The 22,252-nt window shown below is 37.6% G+C and overlaps 1 protein-coding gene and 1 pseudogene across 1 annotated transcript in view; both read left to right on the top strand.

The window, feature by feature from the left end:
• Positions 1–22,252, top strand: part of PDE11A (phosphodiesterase 11A) — a 457,660-nt gene that overhangs the window by 158,998 nt on the left and 276,410 nt on the right. The window lies entirely within an intron of this gene.
• Positions 17,838–18,387, top strand: LOC119544015 (annotated as a pseudogene).

The following is a 22,252-nucleotide window of genomic DNA, read 5'->3' as shown; positions in this document are numbered from 1 at the left end:
CAAAATCTTGAGATGGCTGTGTGTAGTGCGGGGTAAAGAGAGCCCAGTGAATTGGCTGCTATTCCCCAAAGCAAGCCAGAGAATCAGTCAAACCTCTGTGCTCACAAGAAGAGCATGGACATTATCTGAGAGAATGAACTAGTGGATTAAAAGGGTGTAATGGTTGTGACAAGGAATGCATTCTTGAATGGCGGCATGAACCAAGAAAGCTGGGGGCTGGATCAGGATACAATCCCCAGTCTTAATACTGAAGTAAGGAAGGACCTACTACTGAGGGCCAGATACACCTCCACCCCCACCACATTGGGAAGATTGGGCATCTTGCCTGAAAAGAGGATGTGCATTCCTCAATGAGGCTGTGGCTTTGCATAAGCCTAGGAGCTTCAAATCAACTCAGGGGTAAGAAGGAAGAGGGTGAATTTTGGAATTGCCTGAGTTTGAATGACTTTACCTGGAAGTGACTAGATTTATTGAGGTCCTATTCAGGGAGAATAGGGGCATAATAAAAATCATAATCCGTTAGAGAAAAGTCCTGAGTGCGTGGTGTGAATTATCAAACCCGATACATGTACTTGAGGATTAGATCCATATTAATGGGTGAGATAGGTTAAGAAGATAATTTAGAATATAAAAAGAAGATGTTATAGATTGAATTCTGTCCCCTAAAAAGAGATGTTCAAGTCCTAACCCCCATCCTGTGAATGTGACCTCATTTTGAAATGTCATTTTAGATGGAATTAGTTAAGGTGAGGCCAAACTGGATTAGGATGGACCCTAATCCACTATCTCTGTTGTTCTTATAAGGGGAAATTTGGACACAGACACAGAAACACAGGGAGGTGAATGCCATGGGAAGACAGAGACCCAGGGGAGAGAAGGCCATGTGACAACTGAGGCAGAGATTGAAGGCCAAGCATTGCTGTCAAACCACTAGAAGTCAGGAGGGGGACATGGCACGTATTATTTCCTACAGACGTCAGAGAGAGTACCTAGATTTCCGACTTCTAGCCTCTAGAACTGTGAGACAATAAATTTCTATTATTTTAAGCCATCCAATTTGTGGTATTTTGTTATAGCAGCCCAAGAAAACTAAACCAGAAGAGTTCAAGGAAGAGTCACTTAAAAACTAAATGTTAGTGACAGGAGGCAGAATAGGGGGCAGAATATTAAATTGAGAGAGCATCAAAGAAATGGGGAGAAAAATAAAATGCTTTTGAAATCAAGGAGGAAGAGAGTTTCATGAAGTTTCATGAAGCATGGGTTGGTCAAGTTCTAATAGAAAAAGATGAGAACCATGAGGTTATTGAATTTGGCAGTTTTTTGTGGTTATGGGAAGAGTGGTTGTGATTGGCAGAGAAGCAAGACTGCAGTTGCCCAAGGAATGAACGTGAGCTGGGGAGGGCAGACCTGCTGTTTCCAGGCTACCACTCTGTGGTCCACCTTCCAGAGAGCTGCTGGAAAGACTGTTCTAAATGCAAATCTCATGACATCGCTCTCCTACTTAACATCCTAGCTCACCTTCAAGATAAAAATCCAAACCTTTTCACACAGTATCCATCCCTGCAGGCCCTGAATAGGCACCCTGTGCTTAAGCCATGATGAATTACTTGTTGTTTCCTTTTAGATTTACACTTTGCTTTTTTGGGTCTCCTCACAAAACCCCTTACCCTCCGTCTGCATCCACCAAGGCTACTCAACTTTTAAGACTCTCCCAGGATTCTTTCCTCTTGTCCTCTTCCCCACCTCCCAACTGGGTTGGGCAGTCTTCCCTGTGCGTTCTTAGTTCTCTTTTATGCCTGTGTTGTAGCTCTATAACACTGCTCTGTGAGTGCCAATTTGAGTTTCTGTTTCTCCCCCTACAAGATTGTGACTTCTTGAAGGGGTGCACCTTTATCCTTGTTTTCACGATAGTTGGCCATCCAGTTGGGACATATTCAATGTTTATGGAAATAATGAAATGAGGCAGTAAAGTAAGAGAATTCTTTCAAAAGTTTGCTAGTGAAAGTAAGGCAAGTAATGGATGACATCTTGAGGGAGATGGGTTTGGAGGAAGGCATTTTCAGGCTGAGAGAGGTATCTAATTGTCACCTGAAGGTAAATGCTTATCTACTTTTGCTGAAGTTATTTCTTGGTATCTGCTTGGACCATTCAACAAAGGGATTGTTTGAGAATTCCTGAGTAGGTTAATAATGGATAAAGCCAAGGCACTGAATACTACAGTACCTATCAACTGACAGAATAATCAGTCAGTTTGACTCTCTAGTTTAGAATTATCTTTTCCTCTCTGAGACAGTGTTGAGAAGGCTGCTTCTGTGCCTGAGATGTTGGCCAGATAGATGGCCTACTTCATGAGGACAACCTGTGGCAGTGAGACAAGCACAGACCTCTCCTTAGTGACCCAGGATTCCAGAAAGATCATGTAGGAAGCAGGGTGGGTGACTCAGACTCATTGAATTTTGTGAAAGGCTCAGAGCCAGTCAAGAAATGCCCAAAGATGTGTAAGAGAGCCACAGAATGAATGCTCCAGAAATACTATTGGGAGTTCTTTCTGAAAGATCCAAAGAGAATAGTAAGTGCAGGAGTCTGGGCAGAACTGAAAAACAAGAATAGAACATGTGTATATGTTTATGAATAGAAGTGAAAATGAAAGAAAAAAAAAAAAAGGAAACTAAACCTAGGGATAACTCAAGGTATAGACTTCCTGTATATAGCTGGGATCTCCAACAGATTGATGATCATCATTCATGCTGCAGGGTTTGACCATGATGGAAATGACTGAAAGTGAGGCACATTAGTTCACAGACATTTGCAGTGGTCACAGAGGACCTGCACTGACCAGCAGCTCCTCTTCCAACTTCCTTTCTACTTTGGAAAACCATCTAATTTCTTTCTCTGAAACTGTCACAAACAAGAGCTTTTTACCACCAAAATATGGACAACCTCAATCTGAAGATCTATTTAGATACCATAGGCAAGACAAACATTGGCCAAATATGTTCTTTTTTTTAATATATATATTTACAAGTGTTAAATATTCCTAGGAAAATTAGTAAATATGTAAAAAAAGGTAGTGAAAATTCACTATCTTAAAAGCTGTCATCATAATTCCTTTAGGGAGGGAAGTGTCTTTTTAGGAAATAAATTGCTTTGCTGGTATTTAAAAATCTTTCTTCCACTCCTGTAAAATTTGGCCCGAAGATGTATGACTTTTGGGGAGAAATAGAGGAAAAGGGTGAGTTTCAGATATGAGAAAATATGCATAGGATTATGGTGGATGATTCATAAACTGAACAAATTTAATAGAAGCAATAATTCAGTGTCAGAGACAAAAGCAAGCTTACTGTAAAATAAAGAAGTTTAAGCTTCAGGGTCCTTCACTTGCATAGGATCTTTCTAAGGCCTAGGAGGGAGCTTAGCAATGTGTTTACATGGTCAACATTTTTTTGTAAAGTTAGCGAAAGTGATTAATTTTAGAGGCATTTAGTTAAGGCAGCATTCTTTTTCTATTCCTAGTTCCTGTCCATCACACTTCCCCTGGGGTCAAGTGTTGCTGGAGTAGCCATGGCATTTTGGAGGGTGCAGTTAGGGCAGAAATTTAGTTGGGTTGCACTGAGTTTAGGTTTAGTAGGATATATATTTATATGGTTTGCAGTCCCTTTTGTGTAGAGTTGGGCTTCCCCTTTGCCTCTTTGGATTGATACTCTGCAGTGGTAATAAAAGATTAGCCCTTCACAAAGTACTGTTTTGTTTTTAGATCAAATTTTAAGCTCTCTCTGTCTTCAAGGTTGTTTGTTAAGAAAGCTTTAAATTTACTAGGTCCCAATTCTGTGTTTTACTTGTATAGACACAACTTATGGATTTGATCAATCCTTTTGCGTTTATAATATTCATTTTAGAGTACTATTACATTAATTAAATATTAATGCTCTAGTCATATTTTTCATAGCCTTCTCTGTTTTAAACTCCACTGGAGAATATTGCTAGAAATTAAAAAACAGTATGGTTCATCTTCCATGTGATTGGTATTGCATTTTGATGATGAATTATTTTTGGAAAATGAGAAAAAGAATGTATAAGTAAAAGAATCCCCTCTGGGTCTTGTGTGTTTCTCTGAATAGCAATTTTATATTTCCTTACTATTTTTCTTGAGGTTATTACATATCTTCCACAAGCATCTATAAAATATGAAACCATACTCTTAAATATTGGAGATACTTTCTGATGAGCTTCTAATGAGATTTTTAAAAATACTGTATGTGGTATAAAACTGCTCACACAAAAGTAGTTTGAAAAAAAACTTCTTAATATGTGTAAGACATTTATATTATTTCTTATATTCTTTGATTATGACAACAAGGCACATTGGGAGGGGTGCTCAGTATGTTTAAATTAATGATTTTTCCGGATAGGAAACCAAAATTTAGTGAGCTCTTGGCACATTGAGAGCATAAGAGGATGTTGGCCACTGTTAAGATAATCTAGAGATTGTGAGGGACTGGCAATGCTGGGCTACAGGGAATCAAGGGTATGAGGATGGAGGTTTCGAAAGCTGAATTGCAATGACTTGCTCATGCCTATATATGGACGTCAATCAGAGATGGCTCTGATGGTTTGAAACTGGATGATTGGAATATTGATGGTTCATTTGATCATTTGACAAAATAGGGCATTGTGGAGGAGGAAGCCCTTTTTCCTTGGGAGGGGAAGGGGACTGAGATGATCAACTTGGTTTTGGAGTGTGAAGTTTGAGGTAGGATAAGGACCTTGCCTTAGTTTGGCTGAGCTATCATTACAAATAACAAACAATGGGTTGACTTAAGCAATGAAAATTTATTGGCTCACAGTTTTTTGAGGCTAGAAGTACAAAATCTAGAAATTAGCAAGGCTCACTTTCTCTCTGAAGACTTTAGCATTCGGGTGCTGGCTGCAGGCAATCAGTGGAGTTCCTTGGCTCTCCTGTTACATGGCAATGTCCTCTCCTTCGTCTTCAGGTAACTATTGGCTTTCAGTTTCTTCCTGTGATCTTTTCCTTATAAGGACTCCAGTATTCTAGATTAAGACCCACCTTGGTTCAGTTTTCCACACCTTAATTAAAAATAACATCTTCAAAACCTCCTATTTACAATGGGTTCACTTTCACAGGGATGCAGATTAAGATTAAGAACATGTCTTAATCAGGGCAAATAATTCATCAACATACCACAGACTTCCAAGTTGAAATGTCTGTAGGCACTGACCACGTGGAGCTAGAATGTAGATAAAAAGGTTGACACCAAAGAGCCAACTGTGAGTGTCATCCCAAAGGTGACTATTGAAGACACTGATTAAAGGAAGGGACTTGGGCATTTGTTCAGTTAATATGACTGAATTTAGAGTTCAGTTCAATCCAGGACGAAGAATGCTAATGTTAAACTATGAGACAGAGGAATTAAACATTTTCAGAGCTCAAGTTGTTAGGTCAGGATCAGGGATCTTGAAATGTGGATCTGGAAGATAGCAGAAGTAACCTAGAAGAAGTAGAGTTAGGGACATAGGAGAATGAAGTCAGCTTGCCAAAATAAGAAATCAGTGGCTGAGGGAATTATTGATGGGCCAAAGTTAAAGGGTGAGGCAGGGGAAGCAAGTAAACAGAAGTAGGATTTTTTCTCAGCTGTCTTATGTTTCTGGCAGTATCTGAAGTTCAATGTCTTTTCTAGCTGACTCTTGCTCACAGATTAACTCTTGTATGCCCAATGTCCAACCCACCTTATTTTGCAAGTTTCTTATATTATGAGAATAAATAAATCCTTAGAGAAAGATTGTAGAAAGAGAAGGCAAGATGGCTCAAGACTAAACCTGGAAATATAACTTGAATAGGGAATATCAAAAATGCAGAAAGAGAATAGGACTGTAGAGTATATGGGAGTCAAAGTTTTAATATCTATCTGGTGATTAAGTGTCAAGGCTGCAGAGAGGGTAAGGACTTAGAAAAGTTGGTGGATTTTGTAATCTGGTGATTGTGTGGCCATTGACAAGCTTTGAGCCCGCCATGCCTGTAGACTGCAGATTGTAGGCCAAATGACAAGGAGTTATCACATGAAGACAAGCAAATATAGATCACACAGTGAAGATGGAAACAGCAGTGCCAAATGAAGGGGAACATATTGCCCTTTGAGGCGGAGAGAAGAGTGTCAGGACCCAAAAGACAGAGTCAATAATAGTAGAGAGGAAGGGCATTAAAGTTCCGCAGAAAGGACAGGAATCTAAAACCCAAGGAAAGGGCTTACCTACACTGACAAAAGCTGCCATTTTCCTTGGGCCTGGAAAAAAGGATATTGCTGTGAGTAGACAGATGTTGAGATAACAGTTGACAGTACGTGAGAGAATTTATTAAGGTCTTTGGTCCTAAAGTTCACTGCAATTAGAATACAAACAAACACATAAAATACTTAGTTAAGCTTTATACAAAAATAACATGTCAAGTCTTAAAGAAATACAATATTTCATAGTACTTTTCACAACGAAGAATTTTCTATTTCTTGCATTTCTAAAGGGCACTTGGCTGTCATGCTCTACTTTAAGAAACAGGTGTTATAACAAGGAAGGGACTAGATAAATGAGGTGGTGAAAGAAAGGACCCTGTTATTAGTTGGAAGAAATAGTCTGAATATATTTGAAATTTAAAGAAAAACTCTTGTATTTCTTAAGGAATTTTTCTGTTCATACATTTTTTCTAAGAGGAATTTTTCTGTTCATACATTGATTGTAATATAATAGGATTTCTCTAGCATTGAGTGTTGATAGCCTGACTAAGCAACTACATAGTGTAATTTCCTGCATTTATACCTGTACTTGTAAGTTGAGAATCAGAACCATCTTTTGTTTTACACTAACGACAACTTTTTATTTCCTAACAACTTGCATAAATATTTTATGAAGGAGCTATTAGGAAAACATAGTAAATAAAAGTATCCAGGGAATACTAGTAAAATTTCTTCCTGTTGTCTATGTCACTAAGGACTTCCCAAACTCTTGGAAGAATGAGAGAACTGTGATATCTAGCTTACTTAAAAGCTTTTATTCCTTTTTCCCATGCATGTCTTTATTTTGTTACTCATTTAACCATTCACTGGATAAAGGGGTATCAGTCACAAGGTTTTTACAATCACACAGTCACAAGATAAAAGCTACATAGTTATACAATCATTATCAAAGATCAAGGCTACTGGATTAACAGTTCAACAATTTTCAGGTATTTCCTTCTGGCTATTTTAATACACTAGAAACTAAAAAGAAATAACTATATAATGAGTCAGTAATCATAATCATTTGTTAAATCCTAACTTCTTAGTTACAACTCCTCCCTCTCATTTGATCATTCTCTCAATCTTCAGGGATATCTGGGCAATGACCATTCTAAATTCTTCATACTGAAAAGGGGTATTGACATTATGGGGTAGAGGAATGAAACTGGTTGATGTTCTTGGAGAGAAACCTTTGGATTTCAGAGCTTATCTGGCATAGAAACAATCTGGAGGCTTCAAGTTTCTGAAAAAATAAACTTAAGTAGAACTTATATGGAGTCTTAGATAGAGCCCAGTGTATTCTTTAGGCTTTTCAGGAATACTAATGGTTGGGGCTTGGCATACTGTGGCAATTTGCAATATCTGACTGAAGCTTGCATATGAGTAACCTCCAGAATGATCTCTTTACTCTATTTGAAATCTCTTAGCCACTGAAGCTTTATTTTGTTTCATTTATTTTCCCCTTTTTGGTCAAGAAAGCATTGTCAATCCCACAATGCCAGGGCCAGACTCATTCCTGGGAGTCATGGCCCATGTTTCTGGGGTGACTTATACCCCTGGAAGCCATTTCCCCTGTAGGGGGGCAGGTAGTGAGTTTATTTGCAGAGTTTGGCTTAGAGAAAGGGAGGCCACATCTGAGCAATGCAAGTTCTCTGGTGATGACTCTTAGGCATAATTATAAATAGATTTAGCTTCACCATTACAGAAATAAGTTTCATAAGGGCAAGCCTCAAGATCAAGGGCTTGGCTTATTAAATTGGGAGTCTCTAATGCTTGAGAGAATATCAGGAATTCTCCAGGTGGGGAAGTTTAATAGTTCCACATTTTTTCTCCAGTCCCTTAAGGGACTTTGCAAATACTTTTTTATTTTCTGCCCCAAATACTCTTAAATGTGTCAGAGTTTTACATTAACCTGTACAGAATAACAAGATTTCATTCCCTATTCTAGGTTTCATGTAATTAGGTTGTTTAAATAAACTGACCAGACAAGTTAAATTATATAGTGTGCCACAGAAAATTTAAATTTTGGACAAAACAAACATCTCTTCATTTCTTCTCACACAGAAGTTGAAGTTTTAAAATGCAGTATTATTGTTTACCCTGTATTCTAATTTACTTTAGTTCTAATCAGATCCACTTCATTCATACCTCTAATTGAAGTCTGATTTCTTTTTCAGTCTCTTTAACAGTTTCTGTATGGAGTAATGTTGACTTTCAGAGCTGCAGAGCTCTAACTCTGAATCTCAGGTGTCATACAGATACCCAATGTTCCAGGGAACTATCAGGTTAGTTATACACAAAGAGCACAGCATCTCAGAATTTAGAGATGACAGTTAAAACTCAGGAATAAATGTGACTGCTGTAAGAGCTTACAATCTAGTCCCTAATTTTCTTATAAGCATTTTCTAAATGAAGCTATTTTCAGAAATAAGAGCATTTGACAGTTGACTTATATTGGGCCATAAGCCATCAGTCATAGCAGAAGTTTGGTCCTGTCTAACCTTTACAAATTTACCAGGGTTATGTTAATTAGCAGTGTGCTGGTTTGTATATATTATGTCCCTGAGAAAAAGCCATATTCTTTGATGCAATCTTGTGGGGACAGATGTATTAGTGTTGATTAGGTTGGAACCTATTGGTTCAGTGTTTCCATGGAGATGTGACTTCATCAGCTGTGAGTAAGACCTTTCATTGGATTATTTCCATGGATGTGTTGCCCCACCCATTCAGGTGTGTCTTTATTGGATCACTAGAGTACTTTAAAAAGAACTCACAGACAGAGGGACCTCAGAGCAGCTGCAGCTGAGACAGACATTTTGAAGACAGCCATAGAAAGCTGACATTTTGGAGAATGCCATTTTGAAACGCAACCTGGGAGCAAGCAGACACCAGCCACATGCCTTCCCAGGTAACAGAGGTTTTCCGGATGCCATTGGCCATCCTCCAGTGAAGGACCCGATTGTTGAGGCCTTACCTTGGACACTTTATGGCCTTAAGACTGTGCTGTGTAACCAAATAAACCCCCTTTATAAAAGCCAATCCATTTCTGGTGTTTTGCAAAAAGGCAGCATTAGCAAACCGGAATAAGCAGGTAGAACATAATTTATATACTTGCCTTTCTTCCCTCTCTTTTCCTTAAAAACAGTTTAATTCACACCATACAGTCCATCCTAAGTGTACAATCAATGGCTCTTGATATAGTCACACAATTATGCATTTACCACTACAGTCAATATGAGAACATTCTCTTTTCTTCTGGAAAAAAAAAAGTCCCATACCTCCATATCCCCCTATTTTTGACATTTAGCTTTGGTATGTGCCTTTGTCACCATTAATGAAAGAGTATTACAATATTAATGCTAACTATAGATCTCAGTTTATATAAAATTGTATTTTTTCCCATATAACACCCTATTATTAATACCTTGTGATAGTGACATACATTTGTTCTAGTTCATGTAAGCACTCTTGTATTTATACAATTAACCACCATCATTGTCCACTCTAGGTTTCACTAAGTTGTACAGTCCCAGTTTTTATCCTCTAGCTTTCCTTTTGGTGGCATACATGAATCTAGCCTTACTCTTTCAACCCTACTCACACTCTGCTTTGTTGATTACACTTACAGTATTGTGCTATTCATTTCCAAACCTTTATAATGAACCTTACTGAGCATTCTATACTCCTCAACCATCAGTTGCCTAATCTCTGCCCACTTTCTATCTCCTGTTAACCTATGCTCTCAAATTTAATTCTCAGAGTTTGCTCATTATAGCTAGTTTATATTAGTGAGACCATACAGTATTTGTCCTTTTGTTTCTGAATTATTTCATTCAACATAATGTCTTCAAGGTTCATTCACCTTGTTGCATGCCTCATGATTCCTTTCCTTTCTGCAGCCGCACAATATTCTGTCATATGTATATACCACAGTTCGCCTTCCGTTCATCAGCAATGGACCCTTGAGGCACCTCCATCCACTGACAATCATGAATAAGGCCATCATAAACATCAGTGTGCAAATGTCTATTCATGTCCCTGCTTTCAGGTCTTCCAGGTATACACCTGGTAACAGAACTGCAGGATCATATAGCAACCCTATACTTAGCCTCCTGTGGAACCACCACACTACCCTCCAGAGGAGCTGCACCATTCTACTTCCGTACCAACACTTGAATAGGTATATCTCTCTTCACATCTTCTCCAACTCTTTTATCTTTCTTTTAATATTTTAAACAGTTTTATTCATGTACCATACAATCCATCCTAAGTATACAATCAGTGGCTCCTAGTATCATCACATAGTTAAGCACTCACCACCACAGGCTATATGAGAACATTTCCATTTCTTCTGTATAGAAAGAGTAAAAGAAGAAGAAAAAAAAGAAGAAGAAGAAAAGACAAAAGAAAAAAAATCCCATGCCCCTCCCTTATATCCCCCTCTTATTGACATTTAGCTTTGGTATATTGCCTTTGTTACAAGTAATGAAAGAATATTACAATGTTACTGTTAACTACAGACCCTGGTTTGCATTAATTGTATTTTTCCCGTATACCACCCCATTTTTAACACCTTGCAATGGTGACATACATTTGTTCTCATTCATGAAAAAGCTTTCTTATATTTGTATAATTAGTCACCATCATTGTTCACTCTAGTTTTTGCTAAATTATACAGTCCCAGTTTTAATCCTGTATCTTTCCTTCTGATGCCATACTCCCGCTAGTCTTACTCTTTGATCCCTACTCACACTGAGCTTTATTCATTATACTTACAACATTGTGCTACCATCACACAGTATTGTGCTGTTTCTGAACCTTTACAATCAGTTTTCTTAAACTTTCTATGCTCCTTAAGCATCAGATACCCAATCTACTCTCTTTCTATCTCCTGATAACTTGTGTTCTCAGTTTTAACTCTCAGAGTTTGCTAATTATTGTTAGTTCATATTAGTGAGACCACATAGTATTTGTCCTTTTGTTCCTGGCTTACTTCACTCAATATAATGTCCTCAAGTTTCAACCATCTTGTTGCATGCATCACGACTTTATTTGGTCTTACAGCTGCATGATATTCCATTGTATGTATATACCAGTTTGTTTATCCACTCATCAATTGATGGACACTCAGGCTGTTTCCATTTTTGGCAATAATGCTGCTATAAACACCAGTGTGCAAATGTCCATTCATGTCCCTGCTTTCAGTTCTTCCAAGTATATACCTAGTAATGGAATTACTGGATCATACAGTAATTCTATACTTCGCTTTCTGAGAAACCACTAAAATGCCTTGTAGAGTGGCTGCACCATCCTACATTCCTACCAACAGTGAATAAATGTACCTATTTTTACACATTCTCTCCAACACTTGGAGTTTTCTGTTTGTTTAATAGCTGCCATTCTAGTAAGTGTGAGATGATATCTCATTGTGGTTTTGATTTGCATTTTCCCTAATAGCTCATGAAGTTGATCATCTTTTCATATGCTTTTGAGCCATTTGTATTTCCTCTTTGGAAAAGTGTCTATCCATGTTTTTGTCCATTTTAATTGGGTTGTTTGTCTTTTTGTTGTTGTGTTGTAGGATCTCTTTGTATATTCTGGATATTAAACCCTAATCCATTATGTGGTTTCCAAAATTGTCTCCCATTGATTAGGCTGCCTTTTTATTTTCATGACAAAATCCTTTGATGTGCAAAAGTATTCAGTTTTGAGGAGATCCCATTCATCTATTCCTTCTTTCATTGCTTGTGCTTTGGGTGTAAGGTCTAGGAAACCACCTCCTACCACAAGATCTTTAAGCTATTTCCCTACATTTTCTTCTAAAAGTTTTATTGTCCATTTTGAGTTAATTTTTGTATAAGGTGTGAGATCAGGGTCCTCTTTCATTCTTTTGGATATAGATATCTAGTTCTCCAAGCACCAATTGTTGAAGAGGCCGTTCTGTCCCAGTTGAATGGACTTAGTCACCTTATCAAAAATCAATTTCTGTAGATGAGAAGGATTATTTCTGAACTCTTAGTTCTATTCCATTGGTTAGTATATCCATCTTTATACCAGTACTATGTTGTTTTGACCACTGTAGCTTTGTAATATGCTTTAAAGTCTGGTAGTGTGAGACCTCCCACTTCATTTTTCCTTCTCGATGTTTATAGCTATTTGAGGCACCTTGCCCTTTCAAATAAATTTGATTATTGGGTTTTCTATTTCTGCAAAGTAAGTTGTTGGGATTTTGATTGGTATTGCATTGAATCTATAAATCAATTTGGATAGAATTGACGTCTTAACTATATTTAGTCTTCCAGTCCATGAACACAGTATGTCCTTCCATTTATGTCTTCCTTGATTTCTTTTAGCAATACTTTGTCATTTTCTGGGTATAGTTCTTTTATGTCCTTGGTTAAGTTTATTCCTAAATATTTGATTCTTTTGGTTGCTATTGTAAATGGAATTTTTTTCTTGATTTCCTCCTCAGATTGCTCATTATTAGTATATTGAAACACTACTGATTTTTGCATGTTGATGTTGTATCTTGCCACTTTGTTGTACCCATTTATTACCTCTAGTAGCTTTGCTGTAGATTTTTTCAGGATTTTCTACATATAAGATCATGTCATCTGCAGTGAAAGTTTTACTTCTTCCTTTCCAATTTGGGTGCTTTTTATTTTTTTCTTGCCTAATTTCTCTAGCTAGAACTTTCAGGACAATGGTTGAACAACAGTGGTGACAGTGGGCATCCTTGTCTTGTTCCAGATCTTAGGCGGAAAGCTTTCAGCCTTTCCCTATTGAGTATGATGTTAGCTGTGGGTTTTTCATAATTCTCTTTACCATGTTGAGGAAGTTTTCTTCTAACCTTTGAAGTGTTTTCATCAAGAAAGGATGCAGAATTTTGTCAAATGCATTTTCTGCATCAATCAAGATGATCATGTTGCTTTTTCCCCTTTGATTTATTGATGTTGTGTATTACATTAATTGATTTTCATGTATCAAACTACTCTTGTATACCTGGAATAAAACCCACTTGGTCATGGTGTTTAATTCTTTTGATGTGCTGCTGGATTTGATTTGCAAGTATTTTGTTGAGGGTTTTTTGTCTATATTCATTAAAGAGATTGGGCTGTAATTTTCTTTTCTTGCAGTATCTTTGACTGGATTTGGTTTTAGGGTGATGTTGGCTTCATGGAATGAGTTAGGTAGCTTTCCCTCCTCTTCAGGTTTTTTTGAAGAGTTTGAGCAGGATTGGTAGTAATTCTTTCTTGATTGCTTGGTAGAATTTACATGGGAAGCCATGTGATCCTGGAATTTTCTTTCTTGGGAGGTTTTTGGTGACTGATTCAATCTCTTTATACTTGTGATTGGTTTGTTGAGGTCTTCTATTTTCTTCTCAAGTCAGTGTTGGTTGTTTATGCTTTTCTAGGAAGTTGTCCACTTCATCTAAGTTGTCTAGTTTGTTAGCATATAGTTGCTCATAGTATACTCTCTTTATTTCCTTTATTCTGTGGAGTCAGTAGTTATGTCCCCCCTCTCATTTCTGATTGCATTTATCTGCATCCTCTCTCTTTTATTCTTTGTCAGCCTAGCTATGGGTCCATCAATTTTATTGATTTTCTCAAAGAACCTACTTCTGGTTTTGTTGAATCTCTCTATTGTTTTCATCTTCTCAATTTCATCTGTTTCTGCTCTAATCTTTGTTATTTATCTCCTTCTGTTTGCTTTAGAGTTAGTTTGCTGTTCTTTCTCTAGATCCTCCAGGTGAGCAGTTATGTCCTTGATTTTTGCTTTTTCTTCTTCTTTAATATGGGTGTTTAGGGCAATAAATTTCCCTCCTAGCACTGCCTTCACTGCATCCCATAACTTTTTATATGTTGTATTCTCATTTTCATTCATCTTGAGATATTTACTGATTTCTCTTGTAATTTCTTCCTTGACCCATTGGTTGTTTGAGAGTGCTGTTTAGCCTCCATGTATGTGAATTTTCCAGCTTTCTGCCTGTTATTGATTTCCAGCTTCATTCCACTATGATCTGAGAAAGTGTTTTGTATATTTCAATCCTTTTAAATTTATTGAGACCTGCTCTGTGACCCAACATGTGGTCTAACCTGGAGAATGATCCATGAACACTTGAGAAGAATGTATATACCACTGTTGTGGAGTGCAATGTTCTGTAAATGTCTGGTAAGTCTAGATCATTAAACATATTATTCAAGTTCTCTGTTTCCTCATTGAACCTCTGTCTAGATGTTCTATCCATTGATGAGCACAGTGTATTGAAGTCTCCTATTATTGTAGAAGGGTCTACTTGTCCCTTCAGTGCTGTCAGTGTTTGCCTCATGTATTTTGGGGCACTCAGGCTAGGTGCTAAATATTTATGATTGTTTTTTTTTCTTGATAAAGTGTCCCTTTAATTAATACATGGTGTCCTTCTTTGTCCCTTTTAATTGTTTCACAGTTGAAGTCTAATTTGTGTGATATTACTATAGCTATCCTCATTCTTTTCTGGTTGTTGTTTGTGTGAAATATCTTTTTCCAACCTTTCACTTTCAACCTATTTTTGTCCTTGGGTCTAAATTGAGTCTCTTGTAGACAGAATATAGATGGATCCTGTTATTTTTTAATTTTTCTATTTTTTTCCATTCTGCTATTCTGTGTCTTTTGATTGGTGACTTTAATCTATTAACATTTAATTTTATTTCTGTACAGTTAGTACTTTCTTCTACTATTTTGTCCTTTGGATTTTATATGTCATATATTATTATTCTCTCTTTTTACTCTTTTAGTTACCCTTATTGATAATCTTCATTTCTACATGCTCCTCCAAACATCTCTCTCCTGTCTTTTCCTATGAGCATGTAGCACTCTCTTTACTGTTTCTTTAGAGTAGATCTCTTGTTCATGAACTCTCAGTGTCTGTTATCTATAAATATTTTAAACTCTTCTTAATTTTTAAAGGACAGTTTCGCTGGATATAGAATTCTTTGTCAGTTTTTCTCTTTCACTATCTTAAATATATCATACCACTGCCTTCTTGTCTCCATAATTCCTGCTGAGAAATTCACAGTTAGTCTTATCAAGCTTCCTTTGTATGTGATGGATTGCTTTTCTCTTGCTGCTTTCAGAATTCTCTCTTTGTCTTTGGCATTTGACAATCTGATTAGCAAGTGTCTTTGAATAGGTGTATTTGGATCTATTCTGTTTGGGATACATTGTGCTTCTTAGTCCTGTAATTTGATGTCTTTCATCAGAGTTGAGAGATTTTTATTGATTATTTCCTCAACTATTCTTTCTGGCCCTTTTCCCTTCTCTTCTCCTTCTGGGACACCCATAACATGTGTATTCATGCACTTCATGTTGTCATCCAATTCTATAAGACCCTGCTCATATTTTTCTATTCTTTTCACTATCTGTTCTTTTGTGTGTAGGATTTCAGATGTCTTATTCTCTAGTTCACTAATCCTTTCTTCTGCCTTTTCAAATCTCCTGCTGTATGTCTCCATAGTGTTTTTCATCTCTTCTATTGTGTCTTTCTTTCTCATAAATTTTGTCTTATTTGTTTTGCAAGCTTCTGAGTTCTTCTTTATGATCATCCAGTGTCTTCTTTTTATCCTTCTTCTCTTCTTGCCACATTTCCCTTCAACTCATTGAATTGATTTAGAAGATTTGTTTGGACATCTTTAATTAGTTGTTTCTACTCTTGTATCTCACCTGAAGTTTTAGCTTGTTCCTTTGACTGAACCATATCGTCATGCTTCTTAGTATGACTTGTGATTTTTTGCTGGTGTTTAGGCATCTGATTTTCTTGATTAGTTTATCCTGTAGGTCATTTTCTCTCTTTTGCCTAGTGTTTTCTTGTTGGTTGGCTTTGCTCTCTAACTGTTCTTTGACATTTGGTTCAACTTATTCTATACCTCTAGCATAGCTTCTGTTGAACTTATCACAGTTTTTCAGCTCTTATTTTCCTGATTCTTGCCTTACGTATATGGAAGTTTTTTGAGATTGCCTTTTTTTGTCCAGTTGTTTCACCCCCATGAAAAAGCTTTCTTCCCCACCCCACCCCCTTCCTCCACAGGGAATGTTGATCTTCTGGGTTTTTGTTTGTTTGTTTTTTGCCTCTATATGTTTTAAGCATTCCTTTTGTTACCTCTAGCAACTTTTACCTGGAGGGTTGACTCCAGAAGCAGGATCCTCCCAGGAAGGATCTATCCCAGTCAGGTTTTCCCAGACAGTACAGGTCCAGGACTCACAAAGGGAGTATAATCAGTATCAAGGTTACCTGGGGATGAGACCCAGCAGAGTGCCAGTCTTTCCTGTGCAGCCACTTAAGTCTGTTATTTTACTGTCCTTTCCAGCAGATGGCACTTGTCAGCCCACTGCTCCCCACAGGCTAAGGTGGTGCTATGCCTTTAATTCTCAGCAGACCCTGTCCCTGCCAGGGGAATGGTTGAGACAGAGGCTGAGGCCAAAGGCAGGCTTAAACTGTTCCTGTTTTCCAGCTTCTGGAGTCTGAATTCTCTAATAATATTCACCATCTGTGCTTGACCCCCCTCTTTTTTTTTTGGAGGGGGAGGGAAGAGGAGCCGCTCCTCGGCCCCTATTCCCTGCAAGCTGGAAAAACCACAGGGCCACTTCCACTCCTGTTGGGAGCATGTTTGAGACAGGCTGGGCTCTGCTTTTTGCAGGTTGAAACTGTTGCTGATATCCCAGCTCCTGGGGCCTAAATTCTCTGAACGCTTGCACTGGGCCCTGCCCCTCCCTTTTCTTGGGGAAATGTGCCCTATAGGGAGCTATCTCTTCCACCTGATTAGTTACTTTATCTTTCAGTCAGCTCTACTTCCACCCTTGCCTGGGGCAGGACTGAAAGCAGAGAATACCTGCTGTTTTCTGTAATGGGCTTCTTAGGAAAAAAAAAAGCTGTTCTCAGAGCTTTCCCAGCCTCCTGGGTTTGCTGATCAAGAGCTGGTGTTGGTACCTGGCTCATGTGCCCCTTTTCTTGGGGCACATCCCTTTTCCAGTAATCTGAGTTCAGCCAACTCTAGAAGCCTTTCTTCTTTTTCGTCAGCCCTGTCAGCCCTGCATCTTCCCTGCTAGGAGCAGTCTGCTACAGAATTCCCAGCTTCTTTCTTGTCTCCATTGTTGATTTATCTGTGTTCAGAGCTGGTATTCAACAGTCCAAATTTGTTGATCAAATCCACAATTGGAGCATGGTTGAGCTCCCTTTCCCTTGCTCCTAGTAGAAAAGACTTCTGTTTTCCACTGGAGAGTGACTCCAAGTCCGCCTGCCATGCCAATGAGGGAGGTGCACAAGCCCCCACAGCATGGAAGAATTTACTTATAGTTCTGTGCTGCAATTTATCAGTCTCGGCCCTTCCATTCATTCCTGACTGGTGTACAATATTTGTCTGGTCTCTGAAGTCCCCCAAACAGTTGTTCCAGATAGTTCCTGGCTATTTACTAGCTGCCTTGGAGGACAAACTAAAGCCCACATGTCCTTACACCACCATCTTCAATTAAAAGCTCATAACAGGCCCGCAGTGAAAGCATGGGAGGGAGCTGGCTGCGGCCACCTAGCCACCTTCGCCTTTTGCCTTCACGCATCGAGCTGTGGGTCTGAGTTCTTTTTGACTACCATGGAAAGAGGAAAGAGAAACTAGAAGTATTTTCTTTTTAATCATCATTTGATTTGATCACAGAGTTACTGTGGCCTTCTGAACTAATATGACAGATACCTAGCATCTAGCAAAATAATGACAGCTGCTTACCTTGACCCAAACTTGAATCACACACTGAATTTGAGTACTAAGACTAACCTGGGTACTGGTATGGAAGGTTCCCCTGGGGTAATGGAGTGAGTACTAAAGGTCTTTCATTACTTTGAAAACAGTAGTGAGCCAGCCACATGGGCCAGTATTATCAGACATGGAGATGCCACTGATGTCAGAGGCATCATTCAGAAGATAGTGGACAGTCACAAAGTAAAGCATGTGGCCTGCTATGGATTTTGACTCAGTCACCTGCAGTCAGAGGAGGTCCACTGAGGTTCACTGGCTACATTTGGATATGGGTGTTTCCAATGTGAGGGAGTATGAACTTGCACCCACCAGAGGAGTAGAAGTAAGATTATGAACCTACTTTGGTGTGACTGATTTGTTCATGCATATTAAAAACATTCATGAGGATGTGTATATGTGCTTTATGTTCACGCTGATTATCATCACTGTGCCTATACAAATAAAATTGGATAGTAATTTAAAAAAAAAAAAAGCCCATAACAATCTTAATAGTTAAAAATCAAGAGTGCCTGGATCAAACTGTAGCTGAAACTGATGTCTTGCAGGAGTTATGAATTACAAAGAAGGATGGAACAAATGGGCAGCATGAGATATGTAGATCAACCTGCTTATAAAAATAACCTTGACAGAGTTACGTAAGTAGATATCTTTGTAAAATTTCTTCACAGTGTGAAAGATAGTAGGCCAAATTTACTTAGCCATAATATTTATTCATCTGAGACAAGCACTCTTTGCTTGTAGGCCTATTGTACTGTATCAAACAGATGACAATTGCTGATTATCAAGTAAGATTCAGGATTTGCAAAAAAAAAAAATGGAAAATGGTTAATATTCTTTGTATATAAAGAATGCTTATTAAGCAATAAGAAATAGATGAATACCCCAATAAAAAGAACCTAAAGACATAAATAGGCTATACTAAAAACAGATGAGCAACAAACTGTGAAAAATATTCTATTTAACTAGCAATCAAATAAATAAATAAAATGAGTACTGATTTAATCAGTCAGATAGCCAAAATTTTAAATGAATGATAATACCCAATGTTGTGTGAGTGGGGGTAAATTGATACTCTAATTGCTATGGGAGTGTAAATTGCTGGAGCCTTCTTGGAGGATGACGCAGCTGTAGCTATTTATGTATTTTTTGAATGCACATATTCTTCAACTTTAAAATTTCACTTCAGGAATCTGTCCAACAAACATATTGTCCAGATACACACAGACGTACTTTGTAAGAAAGTTCGTGACAGCATTATATGAAATAGAAAAAATTGGAAACAACCTGAATGTCCTTTAATGGGTAGATTCACCTCCTAAAATATTCTGTAGAGAGTAGAAAGAATGAAGTAGATCTTTTTAAAGTGACATATAAAGGTTTCCAAGATATATTGTCAAGTGAAAATCAGTTGTAGAACACAGCTTATAGTGTGATCCCTTTCAGGTTTACAAGTACCCATAAAACTAGATACTGTATTTATGCAGTACATAAAAAAAAAGAGTCCAGAGGAATACCCCATAAATCCTAAGAGGATTTGTTTCTTTGGAGGGGAGTGAGTAGCAAGGGCAGAAAAGGAAGGGAAAACTGTAATTATTTTACTCTATGCACTTCTATGCTGATTTTTTAAACAAAAGTAAGAAGTTGGTATTATTAGGGGCCATTAAAAAGTGTGCACACACATCAATGAATTAATCATAGTAAAACACAGAATATTCCCTGATACAGAAGAAGAGCTACATAAATATTTGTAGAATAAAATAAATAAATTCAAATATTAGGACTCTATTCTATGATAATAATAATGATATGCACAAAGATTTAGTTACAAGGATGCTTAACTCTAATATTGTTAATCTAAATGTCCAGCAATGGATGATTGACTAAGTAAACTCTACAATGAGTGGGATTTTTATGGTAATTTTTAACAGCTTTATTGAGGTATATTTTACATATCATAAAATTCACCTGTTTTAACAGCCTGGTCTATTGCCAGGGAGGAGGCCCAAATGTGAGCTAATTTCCTCCAGACCAGTAGTGGACTCACTGATGGGGGTGGGGGTGGGGAATGAATACCTATTGTGTATCAAGTATCTTAAACGGGAATGTAAACAGATTTAATGGTCAAACTGCCATTGAAACTTAACAGAATCTAAATCTTAGATGGTTTTTACAAAAAAAAAAAAAAAAAGCCTAAAAGCAGTATTTGTCATTTTGCTGTAAACCAAGTTAGAAGCTATTCAGACATTTCTTAAACGTTAATGGGCTTTGGGGTAGTTTCTTTCTTCAGACTGAATGTAATTCATGAATTAACACACCTTACATGTTCTAGGCTGCTCAAGCAAATACCATACCAACGGTCAGCTTAAACAATGGGAATTCATTAGCTTATGAGTTTCAGGCTAAAAGAAAGTCCAAATCAAGGCATCATCAAGGTGATGCTTTCTCCCCAAAGACTGTGGCTTTCTAGGGCTGGCTGTCAGCAATCGTTGCTCCTTTGTCACACGGCAAGGCACATAGCAGTACCTCCTGGTCTCTCCCTTCTCTTCTGGGTTCCATTGATGTCCAGTCTCTTGCTTCCTGTGGCTTTCTCTCTCTCTCTCTGTCTGAACTTCCTTCTCTTATAAAGGACTCCAGTGATAGGATTAAGACCCATCTTGATTGAGGTGGGACATGCCTTAACTGAAGTAACCTCATTGAAAGGTCCCTATTTACAATGGGTGTACACCCACAGGAATGGATTAAATTTAAGAACGTGTTTTTCTTGGGTACACACAGCTTCAGATCACCACATGTTCAATCAATTTTTGTAAACTTTTCAGATTTTTGGTGCTCGTATGCTAAATTGCATTCCAGATGTATGTTTTGACATTTAAAATACTTCCCTCGATTCTGTAAATTAAAGTAATATCTATTTTACAGTTTTAAGGATTGTGAAATAAATGTTGCATTAATAAAAATAATGGAAAAAAAAAAAAGAGAAAGGCACATAAATCCCCTCTCTCCTAAGAAGGGAAACTGGACCAAGAATGGTGAGGGTGCATCAGCAGGAGGAGGAAAGTCTGCAAAGTTTCACATTTTTAAGTGTGTTCTTCCAGAGTTCGGACCAGTAAGGAGATCTCTACTCCATTGTCTTGCCCGTGCTTCTGTCTTCTAAAAATAAAGCTTTACCTTTTCATTGTTTACCATCTTATTCTCTCTCATCTTTTGTGAATGAAGCACCCTGCACCCCAACCCCCATTCTCTTTAGAATGGTAATTCTTAAAGTAGGCAATTTCAAAAAGTATGTAATTGGATCATCTATTCCATGCCAATGTTTTGTTTTGTTTTGTTTTAAACAAAGTCAATACTTTATATCTCTGTGTCTTTTGGAGGATGTTTTCTTAGAAGAGGCCACTGCACTGAGATGAAAAAGGCATGCTTTAGCCAGGAGTATGTGCCTTGGTATTAACTGAGAAGATTCAGTAATGATTCAGATTCTTTAAATAAAAGCCCTGCTTTTTGTGTTTATTGAATTTTCATAGAAATAAAATTGCAGGGTAATTTCCTTTGGAGGAAATTTACAAAACTCCAAACTCACTTTTTTTACTATTGTTAAAGAAAAACTTTTTATGCACTTTAAGATCTCACAGTTTTATTTTTATTGAGCAATTAATGAATTGGGCAGCATCCCATTCAGAAAGTAGAGCGCCACTGAGGGAATGGAAAGGAAAGGCTCATATAGGGTGAACGCAGAAGCAAGTGAGGAAATGTTCTCATTGGCTGACATTAAGTTCCATTTTATATAGGGGATCTTACAAAGTAGGGAGCAGTTATACATTGATTAGTATGGTATGCTTGTCCATTCTGATATTTTGGTCTCTACTGGCCCAAAATTAGTTTTATCACCAGGTGTTCCTTATCTCCAGTTCTATAGGGTGCTTCCCATTTTCTCGCTAAGCCCTATAGATCAATTGTTTCTGTTGTCTGGAAAACCTCTCCTTGGAAAGGGGTCCCCTACCAACAAAGCCCAATGCAGGTAGCCATTTTATTTTATGCAACACTATTTTTAATATTCTATTCCCAGAAGTCTCTGAAAGTATTGCATTATTTGAAATTAATGTGACAGCTTACGTATTTTGGCATGTTATTTTCCAAATTATTCTACTTGAAAAGTGTAGTTAGCTTTTCAATTATAACTATCTTGGA

The sequence above is a fragment of the Choloepus didactylus genome, chromosome 9 (genome assembly GCF_015220235.1).
Source record: "Choloepus didactylus isolate mChoDid1 chromosome 9, mChoDid1.pri, whole genome shotgun sequence".
Taxonomy (NCBI): Eukaryota; Metazoa; Chordata; class Mammalia; order Pilosa; family Megalonychidae; genus Choloepus; species Choloepus didactylus.
Note: the sequence above shows the minus strand (reverse complement) of the source record. Positions and strands in the feature narration are given on the sequence as shown.